The 18,408-nt window shown below is 37.8% G+C and overlaps 1 protein-coding gene and 1 long non-coding RNA gene across 6 annotated transcripts in view; one reads left to right on the top strand and one right to left on the bottom strand.

Annotated features, from left to right (window-relative positions):
* Positions 1 to 18,408, bottom strand: part of CPED1 (cadherin like and PC-esterase domain containing 1) — a 269,698-nt gene that overhangs the window by 179,247 nt on the left and 72,043 nt on the right. The gene's annotated exons all lie outside the window — the stretch shown is intronic.
* LOC113911571 lies at positions 1,437 to 17,176 on the top strand. Its single transcript, XR_003516536.2, has 3 exons — positions 1,437 to 1,494; positions 6,264 to 6,322; positions 13,271 to 17,176. It is a non-coding gene; the product is annotated as an uncharacterized LOC113911571 (long non-coding RNA).

Here is an 18,408-nt window from a genome sequence, read left to right as displayed (position 1 = left end):
TCAATTTTCTTTCCCTACGATTTCACTGCAACGATCAAACAGCATGAAAGATTGTTTTATTACTTTATGGCAGCTTAATTTTGCCTTGATATTTTTCTGCATGAATTTTCCAAGGAAAAACAAAGGGAAAAAAATGCTTGACTAGTTCAGCAAGACCAAAGATGAATAATTCAGTATAAATTAATGAGCATCATTAATAACAATTTGAAACACAACCTCCAACAAATATTAATACATAGAGTGCAACAAATATGATAATAGAATAGCTGTCTAAACCCACCCATTGTGAAAAGAAGTTAATCACTTTATTAATATTAAACTTTTTTTCTCAGAATCATTTTCTGGAGTAAACCATGAAATATTATTGATATAATTTACATCAGAATAATTAATGACTTACTAAAAATTTGTGATTCCAAATTCTTTTTGAGTATATTGAAGTCAATCCTAATTTAAATGTAAGACACAAACACTGGGGGTCATTGCCCCTATTTTAAATGAAACCATGCATTAACCTATTTCTCTTTCAAAGGCAACTTCACAGACCAACTCAATCTTCCATTTTTACCCTATGTTTTTGGTATAATAAAATGTGCATGGTATTATTGTCAATCTGCTTCTCCACTTCTATACTATTTATAAGTAAATGTATTAAATGTGAACCAAGTACATATTTAGAAGATCAATATTTTCATAATATCTGACTCTGTGATTGAGACAAGAATATAGAATACACAGAGACTACAGCCAGTTGCCAAAGTGAAATTTAATGAGAGCCAGAGATCCAAATGCCAGAAATAGGTCAGTAACATGGAAATATGTCAGAGAAGATTTTTGGTTAGGACACTGAACAAACATATTTTTATGGAACCATTTTATCCTCAGGTTCTTTCCCCTCTCCAACTGACTGGTGATATAATTGGAGTCTGTGGAGGTCAGGCTGGCTGAGCGGCATCATAATACAAGAGTCCACTCCTAATATAGATGAGGACACAAAGGCCAAGTGTCAGAAGCCAGGCAGAACCCGATAAGAATTTTTGAAATGGTGTCTCAGTTTTCAGCCTTAGCTAGGTAAGATGATCATTAGCCAGGTACATTTGACCTATTTTATATCTTGTAAATAACTAAAGAATTAACCAATTAAATGAGCCAAAAGGGGAGGAGCCTTCACATCTGAAGTGTTGAATAATTTTTGGTCTTTAAAAATGTTAATTAAGTGATTCAAATTTTGAGTTTTTCTTTTCCTATTCTTGTCTAGATTTTAAACTCTGAAGTTAAGCTGCCTTTTCTCCCTGTAGAACTTAGGTCAGGACATTAAATTCAAATGACTATTTTCTATAAGGATATTCTGCTTCCTTTTTTTTTTTTTTAAGTAGGCTCCACGTCCAGCATGGATCCCAGTGTGGGGCTTGAACTCACAACTCCAAGATCAAGACCTGAGCAGAGATCAAGAGTTGGATGCTTAACTAATGTAGCCACCCAGGTGCCCCAAAGGTATTCTTCATATTTTCTTTATACATCTCTTATCTTTTGTATTGCCAAATTGCTTTCAGTATATATGTGCATGTGGGTATATATATGCATGTATATGTATATAAATTATATAACTTGTATATATTTAATTTATATATATAACTACATATATGAATTATTTTTCAGATTTAATACAATCTAACTCAGCTTTAGTTCTGACATCAGCATTTTATCTCGATTAACCTCACTTGTCTGCATGTCCCTGAATAGCAATCCCAGACTGAACATCCAGTTCTAAACTGCCACTTAGATGCCTTAAAATAGGTGGACGGTGGATAACAAGTCATTTATATCTTGTTTTTTCTTACCAAATACATCGAATGCCTTAGGGAGAATGACTGTGTGGCACCCAATAATGTTGTCATTTTCAATAAACTAAAAATGGGTAGTCGCTGCTTTAAAAAAATCCTGTGAGCTCTGGCATCAGTCAAGGGTTCAAAGTCATGAGTTCACAAATCCAACTCTCAGCTATAGTTTGACTCAATGGAAGCTGAATTTAAAAACCTGGGTTGTTGGGGTACCTGGCTAGTTCAGTTAGTGGAGCATGCGACTCTTGATCTCAGGGTTGTGGGTTCAAGGTGTAGAGATTACTTAAAAGCAAAATCTTTCAATAAAACAAACAAACAAAAAAACTTGGATGGTTAAGTAGTGGAAAAAAATTCAAGCTACCTTTAAGTCAAATGGGGAAAATATTGGGTAACTGAAAAAATGATCAGAGCACAGGTATTCCCCTCTTCCTTTCCGATCTATGAAAGAATGATACATACTTATGTGGGAACCATGTCTTTGTTATGTTGTTTGGAGTAATGGAAAGAAATAAATTTATTTATTAAATTTATATAAATGAGTTAGAGAGAGGAGAGTGGATATAGAAACCAGTTAGGAGAGAGGTTGTACAGGTGGTGTTTTAGTGAGCTAGAGGGAGTTGCCCAGTCAGAGATGAGGGTTATAAAAGTAGAATTTGGCAGAAATTTCACTGCGTGTTGAGTAAGGCTAATTTCTCCCCTTACTGTCATTTTGTACCCACCTCTCCTCTCCTCAAAACAAAAAGAGAAAACTTAAAAAACCTAAACTACTCCACAAGGCTTTTGGGGTCAGCCCTATTTTTGTCGGAGGGAGTGTTTTTTTGTTTGTTTGCTTAACTCTACTTAATGCTCAACATTCTATCAAAAGGGCCATTTTTACCTAGGTCTCTGCTATTAGTGACTCAGTCCCCTGTGCCCGACGTCAGGCTCCTTTACCCAAAATGGCTGCTGGGGCGCTCTACTGTGAGGGAAGGGAGGCCACTGACAGCCCAGCAAAATCAGATTTAGAGAAGACATGAAATTTCCAATAGGAAAAAAGTTGAATCAAGAGTTGTTCATTCAATTTCACGAACCTAGTGAAAAATGACAAAAGTTCCTGGCTCCCATTAACGATCCAATGATATGCAATTCAGGTTTTCAGCAAAATGTTTCAAAACTACTCACCTAGTTTCCAACTTGCCACTACCCCTGATTACTCAGAGAATTTCACTCTTGACTCAATGTTTTCTTCAGTCCCCCAAATCTGGCTTTTATTTGCCAAGTCACTTAAAATATTCACTGTATCCATTATTTCTAGGAGCTTGAGTTGACATTAGAGTACATGTTTCTGACTAGAAATTTTTAAGATTGACATAAGACTCTATGTTTTTTGGTTGCTTTTCAGTTTTGCTATTCCCTGTGAGCCATATTCTATATAATAAGGACTTCCACCCACAAATGGCATAAAATGTTGTTTCCATAGCTTGTAAACAGGAAAATATCCTATTAAAACCTCCTATAGGTAAAATTAGTCTTAATTAAAAACTCAGAGTACATCTGGTATATTGCTCACTTTGCTTTCGGCACAACACATGTGTAGATTTACCAATAAATCACGTAACTGGAAAATTTTAAATATCATGTTGTGGGTGGTATCTTTGCTTTTTATATCCTGCTATGAATATAGTTTAAAGTTCTTCCCCTTAAATGACACCGGTTCTTCTAAAATTGGCTGTTGACTGCCCTACTACCCAGGACTGAGAGAGATGGAATCTAGAAACAGAAACATTACAAAATACTGAACTGAAAAAGATAAATTAGGCCAAAGATCAGTTTACTTAACCATGTAATCTTTCTTCTTTTCTTCTCAATTCTGTATTTAGATTCAAGGTAAACTTTCTGCTTCTGCAATATTTGGAACACAAGGACATAAATAAAACATAAAGTTATAGCTTTATAGTTGAGGGATAAATACACGTGTATTTCCATACTCTGTTCAAGATAAATATTTCAGGTCCAGTTGTGACATTGTTAGAACTCAACAATGCTAAAAGCCACCATCACAGCCCCCAAAACTGGGAAAAGAAGGAAAAGACACCTCCTTTTGTTGTTGTTGCTCTTTTAAACCCTATAGTTAATGGGAGATGACAAGACTGTTACCTGGTTATTATTTACTACTGTAGTGGAATTTTAGTATGAAACTAATCAGTGTTCAACTAGGAGTCCACCATGCCTGGCCTTGACTGGAAGAACGGTAGGTGAAGCCTAATAGTAAGGAATCTATACTAAAGAGAAAAGAGGGAGCTGGCAAGGTAAGTCCAAGGATAATGGGACAAGAAAGAGAAGGACAGGGCGCCTGGGTGGCTCAGTTATTAAGCATCTGCCTTCAGCTCAGGTCATGATCCCAGGGTCCTGGGATCCATCCCCACATCAGGAAGCCCGCTTCTCCCTCTGCCACTCCCCCTGCTTGTGTTCCTTCTTTCGCTGTGTCTGTCAAATAAATATAATCTTAAAAAAAAGAAAGAAAGAAAGAAAGAAAAGAAAGAAAGAAAGAAAGAAAGAAAGAAAGAAAGAAAGAAAGAAAGAAAGAAAGAAAGAAAGAAAGAAAGAAAAGAAAGAAAGAAAGAAAGAAAGAAAGAAAGAAAGAAAGAAAGAAAGAAAGAAAGAAAGAAAGAAAGAAAGAAGAAAGAAAGAAAAAGAGGGAGAAAGAAAAAGAGAAGGGCAGCTTCTTGGGCACTGCTCCTATATACCATAGCTTGTCTTCCACTGCAGGATTTGGTCAGAGCAAAAACAATACTAAGGCAAATTTTTTTACAATTATCCATGAGAGGTTGAGAGTATAACATTACATGCAATTAAAAAAAAAAGAATTATAAAGAAGGATTTTAACTACTGATTTTACTACTAACTCAATTGAGTTTTGACTTACTCAGGTTTCTGAGAATACAAAGGGCCTTCCAGCCCATTGGCAAAACAGTGAGTGTTACAATGGGACGTGGCACCAATGGTTTCAGCAGCAGCCATGAGAGAAACAAGCACAGCATGAACCTTGGTATCCCCAACACCGGGCTTTAGCACCTTAGCACAGACAATGGCAGGCACAGTGGCAGCAGCCTCTGCCACATGGGGCACCACTGACAGCACCTGTGGTGGGCATGACCAGCGGTATACATCGGCAGCAGACAAACACAGGGCAGCAGAGCAGAAGCGCAGTAAATGGTGGCCATGGTATCCAGGAATGAGAGGATTGCATTCATGAGCACACAGGATAAACCCTCGAAGACAAAGAGGGTATTTGAGGGCATCACAATGATTAAGGATGCTACTGAAATTTAATGGATAACATTTAATGAAATTTGATGAAATGGATTAAAGGTCATAATTTAATAAATGTGAGATGTCTGCTTTGTTTAGGATAAAGAATATGTTTATTTGGAAGGCACTGGTAAGGCGTAAAGTCCAGCACCTATTTGAATAACTAAGCATCCATTCTCATTGGCCAGTGCACATACAACAGTGTTATCATGTTGACCATCACTCTGTGTACAACAACAAATTCTCCCTCATCCCGCATCACTTTTGATTGTCTCTCTGAACATTGATGTGGGTAAAACACCTGATGGTGATTATTTGAACCTAGAGCTTGACTCCATTTTATATACAAACTCTAAGCATTTTGCCCAGTTTTAATATACACTGAATTTTGCAGGAGTGCAATTCCGTGGTTAAGCAAGAGAAGACTTGTTTTGTTTGTGACTTTCTCAAGTTATTTGCCGTTTTGGAAAGGCACATCACCAATAGCCATGTGACCCTTGGGATCTTAGTGTCCTTATGCTACAACTGCACCAATCTGAATTTGTATCTGTCACATTTATGGTGATTCAAAATATAAGTGGAGGATTTGACAACTTCATGACCCTTTATGGTGTCATTGTGCCTCAAATTTACATATTAGACTATAAATTGTTATATTATAAAGCCTTTCCTTTTATTTGTCATTTATACTAAAGTTTGGCCATTATACTGGCTTGTTGAAATTGTGTGTATAGGTAAGTTAGAGATATTTACCTTCCAGACCAACCAGAGGTCAACAAATATATTTGCTATTAAAAAAGAATGGGGTTCTGATAGGAACAAAAAGATGACCCAAAACTGATTGGCAGCTGGGTTTTGAGATTGAAGGAGCCTGAAGATAGCGAGTATAAGTGGAGGCAAAGACATATTTTTGTGACTATTTTAAGATCCTAGTTTTATTCCCACATTTTCTGAAAAACCCGCATCTTACCAAACTAGAAAAAAGTAGCAGTTAGTAATCATCAACTAATATTTATGAAAATACTTACTAAAGCAACAATCATAATGCTTAACATTTGTGGGTTGCTCATCTGTGCAAGGCATTGTTCTCGGTACTTTAAATGTATTAACTCATCCTATCCTCTTACCCAGTCCTAGGAGACAGAGCCATTATTGTCCCTACATGGCAGACAGCAAACTGAAGCACAAAGGTAAGAAACTTGCCCAAGGACACTGGACTATTAAGTGCCCAGGATGGGATTCACACATATGCAGTCTGGCTCAGTCTGTACGTAGTCACTATTCAACAGCAGATGTGCAATCAGGTCAAAGCAATTACTTTTTCTGAAAACTACATTCAAGAACCATTAATTCCACAGAAATCATATATTTCCCACAAAGCATAATTTCGTTCTACTTACATTTATTAATCCAAGCCCCAGATTGGTGTTTGGCTGCACAATCAAGGGAATTCTAAATACCCTCCTGTGAAGATCGGAAAAGCAGCTTCAAAAAGCCAGGACAACTAATTCTTGGCCCTTCTAAGTGGCCCAAGATGGTTCCTAGAATCCCAAAGGCCCAGACCTGAGCCTGGTGGCTATGCCCACACTTAAATCATCCCTAACCCCAGGCATAGGGCTGCACTATGAGGTTCATGGTGGTAAATTTTTACTCTGCCTAGAAAGATTGTAGATGGTTTGGGGAGCTGAGCCTAGAGTGGGCACATCAGAAAAGAGGTAACAGAAGAAACGTCAAGAGGACTCTCAAGAGGGAATGACAGTAAGTGCCGAGGACCCAAGTTTCTCACTACCCAGGGCTGGCAATTTCCATCTGCTATTGAGTTCCCTATTTAAGGACTAAGACAACAAAACAAACAATATTTTGCCTGTGCAAATTCATGTAACATCTGCTTATATGTAAATATTATGATAAGTAAGAAATTAAAAGGGTTATTTTAGTTGATGAAAGAATAATCATTATCATCATAAAATGGGTAAACAAGTTCAATTTCTCATTAGGCCCAGGTATTAGCTTTCTTAAATAGCCCCTTTCTTATTTTCTCATATTATAAAACAAGCTTAAAATACAGTATAGTGGCTCAAGTTTTTTAAAAGGGGTATAATATAGTACTTTGGATATAGATCTGCTTCTTTCTAGTTATGTTTCCCAGAGGTTCTTGGCACTTCCATTTCTGTATCTAAAGGAGTTATGACAGTATCTGCCCCACAGATGGTTACAGAGACATAAGAAAATGTAAAGTGCTTGACAGTGTCTGACATATAATAAAAATTTAATGCTACCTCCTGTTCTTGTTTTAGGGTAATTTATATATAAAATAATTCTGTGCCATAAACCAAGAAGCCCTACTATAATTATCTACAAAACAAACCAAAACTTAGTACTTATTTTCTGATGACTTTCTATATTCAATCTCTCACACTAGGTAATTCTTGCCTACGTCTTTCAATCTCAGAATGCCTCCAAAAAGAACAATATATGTTATTGTGACACTTTTATGTCAAAATGGAAAATTGAAAGCCTCATTTAATTTTCCTTTCCAAGTCAATTCATGGACATCCTGAGTAATATAGAAATAATGCCTTACATATTACTTTCATAGATTTACAATATGTATTCTTTTATAAGGCATTTTCATGACAAATCTGAGAATAGAATGGTCAGTATAATTGTTTCTATTTCACACGCCTAGAAAAGAGGCACAAATGGACTAAGTACTTCTCCCAGAGTCACAAACTATAGTTAGCAGTTGGGTGGAACTGGAATTCGGGTCTTCTCACACTTGGACCATAGGATTCCTGACTTCTGCCTTCACTCAGTAGAAGGCTAGAATTCTTACCAGTACATGCTTTCTTACAGATGCTCAGAAATGGGTGAGGCAAAATGGGCTTTCAAAAGGCCCTCTCAGTGGATGCGAACGAATTACCTACTTTTGTCCTCTTTGACCCTTTGATATGCTGACCCTTTGATATGCTACACATTTTCTCGTGAAATGACTAACACTGGGGCTGTACTGTTGCTATGACTCTTTGAGGTCGTTAGTTAAAATGACTCAGAAGAAAAGAAAGTTACATTATTTTACCAATAGATGGTGCTAAGAGAAATTTAAAGAAAATGGTCTCAAAAGTTCCCGGTGTAATGAATCAGAGGATTTGAATGGGGTTTACTATATAATAGAGTCTATGCTTCTTTCCCAGACAGAAGCACACCCAACCCATCATCAAAGAGTAAAACAGCTTACAAAAACTACCCCATTCACTCACTTAATTATAGTTCTGCCAAGATATGTATCCTTTCCAGTCACAACTTCAACTCCAAATGAAGGTTTCTAAGATTCTATTTAGGAAAATAAACGTATTTGACTTCGTATATAGCTTGCTGCAACTCTCATTTTGGGTCTTTATCAATATATTTTCAACAGGATGTGTCAGATTGGAAGACATTAAATGCTTGTTAAAATGTATTGGTCCTAATAAATTGTATTATTAATTATTATGGTTACAATGAGAAATTCAAGAGACTGGTCAAAACAAGAAGCATCTTCCCATGAATAATGTGTTCTTTAATATACCCTTTATGAAGCTGTGTGCATTAAAGTTAATGCATCACTTTACTGGCTTTTATTTCTGAATGTCGATGATATCTTGCAAATCAAAAGTCAGCTCATGGTTCTAGACTTCCATGAAAATGAATGAACAAAGATATGAGCAGAGCAAAATTACTAACAATGTTTTTCTTTCATAACACTTGCAATTTTGTTGTTCGATATCTATTTCTACCACCAAAAGGAGACTGGAAGAGAGATTATTTTGAAGTTCCACACATTATATTCTCCAACAGCAAACACACACACACACACATTTTTCCTGATAGATTTAATTAATATAAAAATCAAATATATATGTTAACATATTTATATTTATATTCACTTATCTAGATAGATTTAAAAATGTAGAGATAAATGAATCAAAATTATAGTATAGTTCTCCTTTGCTTATTGAGTTTACTCACAAATCAAGTATGTAACTGTCAGGATGAATTTTCACCACTTCAGCAGCTAAATCCTTGAACCTGATTTTTTTTCTGCAACCTTCTTAATCCAGCTCATGTAATCCCCAAATAGCGCAGCCCCTGATCTCTTAAAAATAAAAAGTTTGGCTACTTCTGTAAGAACTTTTTTGTCTATTTTGAAGCAAGTTACATTTTTCAGGCATCTTATTAAGACTTCAGATTCACCGCTAATATTTCTGTTACAAATACAGTGGCTCAGGAAGAACTGAGGTGGGGAAAATATCAAAATCACTGCTTGGGTAATGTAATTGTTGAGGAAAATGACAACAAACATAGTATAATTTATTTTAGCAGACTACATACTAAGTCATGGAATGTGTGTATACATAACAAGATATAAAACTACTGATTAATAAATTCAGATTGGGATGACAGAATAACCAAATCCATGAAGTATAAATATAGTTTACTGAGTTTTCATTATGTAATGCAAAAAACCCCCAGTTTTATTGTTTGAAGTTCTTCAAAACTTAACGAGTTTTTTGGTATTGTTTAGATGCAATGCTAGTGGCCTATTTTATCATCAAAATAAGTAAATAGGGGCCTGCTATAGAGATTTAGACAACAAAAGGGATTATCACTCTTACCACCTCTTCCTTTATGATCCATTGAAAATCTGAATTAATAATCAGAATTATACATATTATAAGTGTGCTATGCAATGTTGCCTCTGGTATGTAACAGTATTTGGCAGAAGATAACAAACTCCAAGTGAAATAGAGATACCTATATAGTGGCATGAAGTACAGAGGTCGCAAACCAGTAGAGATTTACCAAACTTGCCCTACCAAAGAGTAGAGGGATCCCTCAGCTGTTGGTCTTTAGCAAAACTTCAGAGAAGTCAACGAGCTGCCAAATGTTTACTGAAAAATGGATATGCTGTCCCTTTCAAACTGGCCTAATGCCAAATGTGCAAAGTGTAAAACCATGAGTGACACAAGAGCAAAGGACAATTTTGGGTCAGTGATCTCGGTCCAGCTCCTCCCAAAGAGAAGATGACAAAGTGAGTCTCCTAAAGTTCACCCTCATCCACATATCCCAGTGCCACTGGCCACCACTTCCCTTCCCCTCCATCTTGCCAGTGGCCAGGCACGAAGCCCTATTAGGCACACTGACAAGCTTGTTTCTTACTTTTTAAGAAATGCCAAGTGGAAGGAAGAATTCTGTAGGTGCCAACTAACAAACTATATACTAAACAGCAGATATTTTCCCCCCATGTTCAAGGAAATGGGGCAAGGCTATGCTATCAGTTTCTAAAAACCTCCATTTGATTTTGGCTGTGATTAGTTAACTTAGAGATTTATGTCTCACAGGCAGAGTGGTAAATTTTATGGTTAGGTCAGACTGTGTAGGTGATTGTCCATTTGCATGATTCGGGAGTTTCCATGAGATTCTGACTGGTCTGCAATGGTGTCTAAAATTTTTACCAAGAGAATTATTCATTTGGGTTGAAGTATGTCCTGTGGGGGGAAAAAGTACATTTGAGACAGGAGAGCAGAGCAGCACTAATTAATTTATTAAATCACTTGGCTCTGGAGAGCAGAGAGAAGGTCTGAGAACATGTGAGAACTGGGCTTTGAGGCACGAAATTAGAACTAAGCAGGGTGCAGAAAGACAAAGCCACATACAGGCTAGCAGAAGGGCACTTGGGTACCCAATGGACAGGATCTGGCTCTGGGTGCTGAAGAGAAGAAAGATCATTATTCTCTCACTTCAAAATGATTTGCATTAGGGACAGGGATGTGGATTTGTTCTACCTAAAGAATTCAGTGGGCTTTATCATGACCAATCAAGTTGTTTTTGTCTGTCCAATATCTCTTTCTTCCCTTGGGGATCTGTTCTCCTCTCTGCATATGGATCCGGTGAACAGCCAATCACAGCTCCCTGACTCCTCCACCCATCTCTGGCTGTTACGAGTTGAATTTTGTCCCCTCAAAATTCATATGTTGAAGTCCTAAGCCCCAGTACCTCGGAATGTGACTGTATTTGGAAAAAAGGTCTTTAAAAGAGGTGATCAAGTTCAAATGAGGTCCTTAGGGTAAAGGCAGGAAGAGGAGAGGACAGTTAAGTGTGCTGTTGAAGGGACAGCGGAAGGAGGAGCTTGGCTTGAGCAGAGTCAGGTTGAGGGAATAATGGGAGACCTGGCAGGAGCACAGACTGCCTCAGCCCTTGGGGGCCTTGAATACCACGCTGAGGAGCTGGGCAGAGTGAGGTCGTTAAGAAAGCAGGATCCAGACTCATAGTGCCTATGTGCATATACCACTTGTTAGATGTGTGATCCTGAGAAATGTACCTAATTTCTCTACACTTGAGTAAAAGAGAAATAATAGTATCTCCTTTATGGAGACATTGTGAGTATTGAATGAATTAATAAATGTATGTTTATGGGACACCTGCATGGCTCAGTTGGTTAAGCGTCTGCCTTCGGCTCAGGTCATGATCTCAGGGTCCTGGGGTAGAGTCCCACATCGGGCTCCCTGCTCAGCGGGGAGTCTGCTTCTCCCTCTCCCTCTGCCTGCCACTCCTCCCTGCTTGTGCTCTCTCTCTGACAAATAAATAAATAAAATCTTTAAAAAATATATATATGTATATTTATATGTAAGAATATATTTTTAAGACAAAGCATTGTTAATATACATTTTATTTTTTTCTTTTTTTTAAATTTTTTATTGTTATGTTAATCACCATATATTACATCATTAGTTTTTGGTGCAGTGTTCCATGATTCATTGTTTGTGCATAACACCCAGTGCTCCACGCAGAACGTGCCCTCTTTAACACCCATCACCAGGCTAACCCATCCCCCCACCCCCCCTCCCCTCTAGAACCCTCAGTTTGTTTTTCAGTCCATCGTCTCTCATGGTTCGTCTCCCCCTCCAACTTCTCCCCTTCCTTCTTCCCCTCCTGCTATCGTCTTTTTTTTTTCTTAACATATATTGCATTATTTGTTTCAGAGGTACAGATCTGTGATTCAACAGTCTTGCACAATTCACAGCGCTCAACATAGCACATGCCCTCCCCAATGTCTATCACCCAGCCACCCCATCCCTCCCACCCCACCCCCACTCCAGCAACCCTCAGTTTGTTTCCCGAGATTAAGAATTCCTCATATCAGTGAGGTCATGTGATACATGTCTTTCTCTGATTGACTTATTTCCCTCAGCATAACACCCTCCGGTTCCATCCACGTTGTTGCAAATGGCAAGATCTCATTCCTTTTGATGGCTGCATAATTTAACATACATTTTATATGTGGATATTGTATACATAAGCAAACATAAAATAATATAAAGTAGATTATGTATAGCATGTACAGGGATTACTCTTCTTGCTTTTATTTTTAACTCAATGATATAGACATTCTTCTGTGCCAATAAATGTAGATTTCCATCATTTTAAATGTCTTTGTAGTTTTCCACTGATAAATATGCCGTAATTTGTTCACACTTGAAGTGTCTATTACTCTAGTATGTAAAAATTGTATATTAATAGGGAAGGTATGAAAAACTATGTAATTGCACTCCATTTACATTTTTCTTTCTTTTTGTTTATCTGTATTTTCTAATCTTTTCATAATGAATGTATCTTACTAATGTCACAAAGGCATAATGAAAGGAAAAGGTAAAAGGTATTTAAAAAAATGCATGTTTGATTATTCTAAAAATTTTATTTCTGTTTTCATTAACTTCCCTCTCATTAGTGGCCAAAAACCTGAACAGGATACAGGAAGGAAAGAGAAGAACATTTCTAACTTTCTACTTGGACAAATAGAATCATGACCGTGTTTTCTTCACCCACTGACTGCTATTAACTCTCTCTATTCTAAAGTTCCTTATCTAAAGCCATGATTCCCAGACTGAACTCTTGCTGGGGTCAGATAGGTGTCAGGAAGTTGCTTCTAGGACCCACCAAGAGGATGAAAATACAAGAGTAAAGGAAAGGATGAAGAGAGTAGGATCCTACCCATTATCAATCAAAGCAGTTCCATTTCTTTTTTAAATAGGGTTTCTGGGGTTAATCCATGTAACATTCACTGCAATCTAGATAAATGCTCTTTCTTTCTGATTTAGGTTTTCTGGCCATATCTCAGACACCCTGGCTTTCACAGGATCCACCGAGAAAAAGTGCTGAAGCACAATAGTCAGCAAGAAGTATTGGATTTCCTCTGCTCTGAATGTAGAACCATTAAGATGAAGAAAACTACCCAGAGAGTTAATCTGTAAGAAGTACTAAAACAGTACTGGGTAGGAAAGAGAGAGAATCTTCACTACTATCTTCCTACTCCATCCTTCTGGCAGTCAGCACTCAGCTTCTCCTCTAAAGAAATGGTGAACAAATATTTAAAGATCTTTGAGTTGAAGTGGTAGAAAAATAGGAGTCTATCTAAGGGAAGTATATGTCCATGTCTGGCCTGCATGAATGATCAATCAACTGTGCGAGAAAATGTTAACCTTGTTCTTTTAGAAAGCGCTAAGGTCATGAGTCTTTTGGTTACAATGGTAATCACCTAGAAGTTGAAACTACCTTATGTAAATTATTGGTATCTTTCTGCCTTGCATATATGTAACAGTATATCAGTTCTCTAGTACTTTCATAAGTGCAAATACCTTCTTACTTAAAATGGGTAATTCTGTCTTAGAGGAATGCGACAGTATTTTCAAATTTGCCTGCCCCTGTCCTTTGCCCTCAAAGTATCAACTCAACGTTCAGCTTGCAATAGGTAAATAGATGAATCCGTCCAAGCTTTGCCAAGACCCTATGATGCTGGGTAGGACTCTCCTTCCACAACTCTGATCACTTCCATTAACATCCTCTCCGGTCTTTCATTTAAAAATACTAGATTGGCTGTTATGTACCAGGAACTACAACCGTGCACTGAACTTGAGAAGTGAAAATTAAGGTCCTGCCCTCAGGGAGACTCAGTCCTTGTGGGAGGAGAAACACAGACAAATACACCTAAGATACCATGTGACTTGGCTATAATGGAGGTTGTCACAGGTACAATAGGAACACAGAGGAAAGAAAGTGTCAATCTCCAAAAATTGACTTCACTTGGAAAGTACTCTTGAGTAACAAAATACACAAAAATGTTCCTAGTCATTATTTCTGCATTGGTGAATTCAGGATATTGATTTTCTTCTTTATACTTTCTTCATTTTAAAAACAATATGCTCAGTTTGGAAGGAATGTGTCCTTGTCTCACCACTTGACTTTTCTGGGACCTACAGCTCAATGACAGATTAAGCTCCATGCCTGGTATCTAACTTGTTTAGCTCAAATGATGGCTGGCTAAAACTGCAGCAGGCATTCTTTTACAAACCCCATCACACCCTCAGCACATTCTGCTTATACCCTGACCAAGGAGGGAGATGGTCTTCTCTACCTACAGAGAATTGAACAGAGCATTAAGAACTACAACTTACTTCCATCAGCCTTAGGAGGCATGGAATTTCCTCCCATATCTATAACGCAAGTGCTAGGCATAGTTCTTCATTTTTTTTTGTTTGTGTTCTCATACGTATTTTAGAGAGAAATTAGGATAGGCTGCTTCAAGGGGCCACAAGCCAGCTGTGGTGGTGGTGGTGGTTGGGTTGACAACTGCAAAGTAGTATGATTTTTCTTTCCATTTTAGCAAGTGAGGAAGACATCCTCAGGATAAAAACAAACAAAAAACAGCAAACTCATAGGATTTCCTCCAGTGTCTGTTGTGTAGAGGCAGCAGAGTCAGGTTGTAGGATTTTTCTATAATTGGTGGCTTAAGGGCTGGTGTGGAAGAAAAATACAAATGTTGCCAAGTGCTTGTAGGGAAATATTTCAAGTGGCAGACTAAGTGGTCCAGGCTTGGTAAGAAAGGAATTATGACCAAAAATGGCTGACAGAGAAAGTAGCAGAATTAAGAGCTCTAAATGTGTCATTTGAAGTTCCAGCTTCTGGCATTGAAGAAGTGAAAATGCCATAAAGACTGATTATAAAGTCATGAATTAGTAAGCTTTCAAAGATGGGGTAGTGCTGTGTGGTGCAAAGTACCAAGCAAGGCTACCAAAGTTGGATGTGAAGTTGATGAAAAATGAAGGTCATGGATTTGATGACATCAAAGAGCTGTGAGATTAGGAGGATGAAAGGTCATCAGTATGGGCATCAAAACCAACAGGATTGATGGCAGATTTTAAGTGGAGAGGAAGAAGCGAACCTGAGTGACAATTTCCTTATGGAATATCATGAATGATCTGGATGTTGGTAGATGACAGTGAGAAAGAGTAGTGAAGAGACGCTGATGATCCCTCCCACTGCAGAGATTAAGCTTTTAACAGAAACCCAGCGTCATTATTCTCAGGGGTTAATAAAGTTACTGTTTTGTAGGGAAAATGAAGGCTGGAGTTACCAAGGGTTTAGGAAAGGGTTTAGGAAAATTCTGAGGGGAAGGAATATAGAGAAGTATAGGGATAAGGAGGTGGCAGAAGAAGGACCACTGGGTGGGATCTGAATCTCAGTGGTAACTGAATTTTACAGGGATGAGAAACATGAGAGAATTTTCCCTAAGTTTCTCATATTACAACATTGCTGAGGTACATCTGGGTGATGCCATGTGGTACTGCCTTGTACTTTCCCACGTCTTCACCTCCTCTTCTCTTCTTGGAGACCAAATGGCTTATGTTAAAGAGTCTATAAATTTGATGTCAGGCCAAATCTGAAAATGTGTAGGTTATCTGACCTCTCAAGCTTCTGAATTTGCTATGAATTTATTTAAGTCACATCCCAGGTCCCTGACAACATTTGGGTGTGTGACTTCTGTTCTAAAATCTAACTTTTCATCAAATCAGAGCATCAGAGAGCTGGACCTCACTGTTTCGTCCCTAGGCAGACTGCTATGAGGAGGTCAAATAAACTTGCTTTATTTATGAAAGGGATGGGGGAAAGATAACTCTGGCTGGAGTCTCAGTAATGGAGTGGATTTTTCCGGACAAGAAAGGAAGGGGGAAGGGTATGAGAGAATGTTGGCTTGAACTAGACTGGTCATGGTAGAGATAAAGTAGATGAATCCAAGTAGTTTTGGAAGTGGATGGCTTGCCGATGAACTGAATGAAAATTTGAATGTACTTCCAGAAATTCTACCAATTAGAAATTCATTGGGTTTGAAAGCTTCTTTTATAAAAATGCAAATACATCTAAGAGGCTTACGACTGGCGTGAGGGTGTAATTTAGTCTGAATTAGTTCCATCAGCTTATTTTCTGCTATCACCTAGCTGAAGTCAGTCATACTAAAGAGATGAGTTTTATTTGGGGAAAGAATGTTTTGCATAAAGGATATAATCATGGGTGGGACAGGAAGTGGAAATCTTTGGAAAGACAGAAATATGAAGGAACACACAGGAGACACAGAGAGGGGATGTCAGCATTTGAGAGGACAAAGAACAAGCAAGCTGGCCTTCTCTGAAAGTTTGCCTGATTGCCTTGTAGAGACAAGTCCCCAGTCCTTAACAATGGCTTGTAGACTTGCTTGAAGGCAAATATAGCAGAGGGGATGAAAAAAAAATGAAACCACAAAAGTCCTCAAATGGTATTAGGCATTGGCAATTTCCCATATTGCTTTGTTTAAATCCAAGCTAAGCTACCCAATTCCTTGACAATATTTCGCTGACATCATATGACAAAAAGGAATTTTTAGACCTGAAATATTAAAAACAATCATCAGTGCCATGTGAATAAATAACTTATTGATCAATGCTTAAGAATAATTTCAATTATGTTATTTTAAACATATGTTTTATGCTTGATAGGAAACATCTCTAATTTTTTAAAGTCCAGTCTTCTTTAGATACAACAGATTATTTTTTTATTGTTTTCCTTTTTCTTCATGTATCCACATTTTATTATAAAAATGAGGATACAGATCCTAAAGCGTTCAAAATGCTACCTATGCATCGAGTCTGGGTACATTTCAAGCTTCACGTGAAAGCCAATGCTGAGAGCTAAGATAAAACTACTGGAAAGAATGAGTAATGCCCCCAAATTTGGCACACTTCTAACCAGGGCTTGTTGGATGATGATGCTGCATAAAAAAGAACAAAAACAACTACTCACAACCCAAGTAAAACCATTCTCTGATGTCTTGTTTTATATTTATATATCAAATATGGGAAAGAAATCTTTTTTACCTAAAAAACAAAGTTACTATAAAAGGCAACAAAAACCATTAGCCAGAATTTGGGCCAACTAAAGTTATGAAACTTTTTTTTTTTCAAAAGGCAAAGCATTAAATGGCAAGGTAAAAATAAATCTCTGTGCTAGCCAGTAAAAATTCCATGGATTTGTGCCTTTCAAAGTGAGTCACAAGTCTAATGGCAGGTACATTCAGCTTGGTGATGGAACAGAACAGACTGTGTTAATCTCACATGCTGTCTTCAAACACTCCTCTACCTCTGGCCCAAACTCTGTCCTGCTACACACGCACAGTCCCAACCACTTTTCCAGTATGGTCCACCCTCCACTCTTAGTATTGCTGTCTCCACCCACTGCTTAAGATAAAGCCTGGGACAGCATGTCCACATGAAAAAAATGCACAGTGGAATCATGGAATCTCAACATTATTAATCCTTTCCAAACTTTGCGTGTTTATAGACAAGGGGACTGAAGCACCACTAGGCTTTAAATCTTGCTCAGAATTATACATTGATTAAGCTTCAGAGCTAGAACTTGTCAGGTATTCTTCTCTGAAACTATTGGGAGACACATCTCCAGGCATCTTTCACATTTCTGTACATTTTGCAAACAGAGCCACTGACAATCTTTGTTCCGAACTATCTTTTCAAAGATATTTATATAGCAGATAGCCTTGAAAAATAGAGATGGTGTCTTGCTCTGGAGCAAAGAGAAGGTTTTGTCCAGTATAACAAAAATAATGTCTCTCTCCAGAGCAAAGGGCAGGCATGCTCACTGCCCATTATAAAACATTCTAACTCCCTAAGCTCAGAGCTCGTCTACTGAAACGCAAACCACTAAGTATACAAGTGTCATCTAGCCCACTTCACATCACCCTGTGGGAACCGGGATTCAGTGAACCAGTGCAAATGCTGGTAGTCTGCCTACCACTATTGCTGTAAATAATAGAGCTGTTTGTCTCTGACCCAGGAGTCTCATGTCTTCTGCCTGTGCCCTGGGAAACAGTGGCAGGCAGACTTGTGAGCTTGGAAATAGGGTGAAATCTCAA

This window comes from Zalophus californianus, chromosome 12 (assembly GCF_009762305.2).
Source record: "Zalophus californianus isolate mZalCal1 chromosome 12, mZalCal1.pri.v2, whole genome shotgun sequence".
Classification (NCBI taxonomy): domain Eukaryota; kingdom Metazoa; phylum Chordata; class Mammalia; order Carnivora; family Otariidae; genus Zalophus; species Zalophus californianus.
The sequence above is the reverse complement of the archived record's forward strand: the minus strand, read 5'-3'. Positions and strand labels throughout refer to the sequence as shown.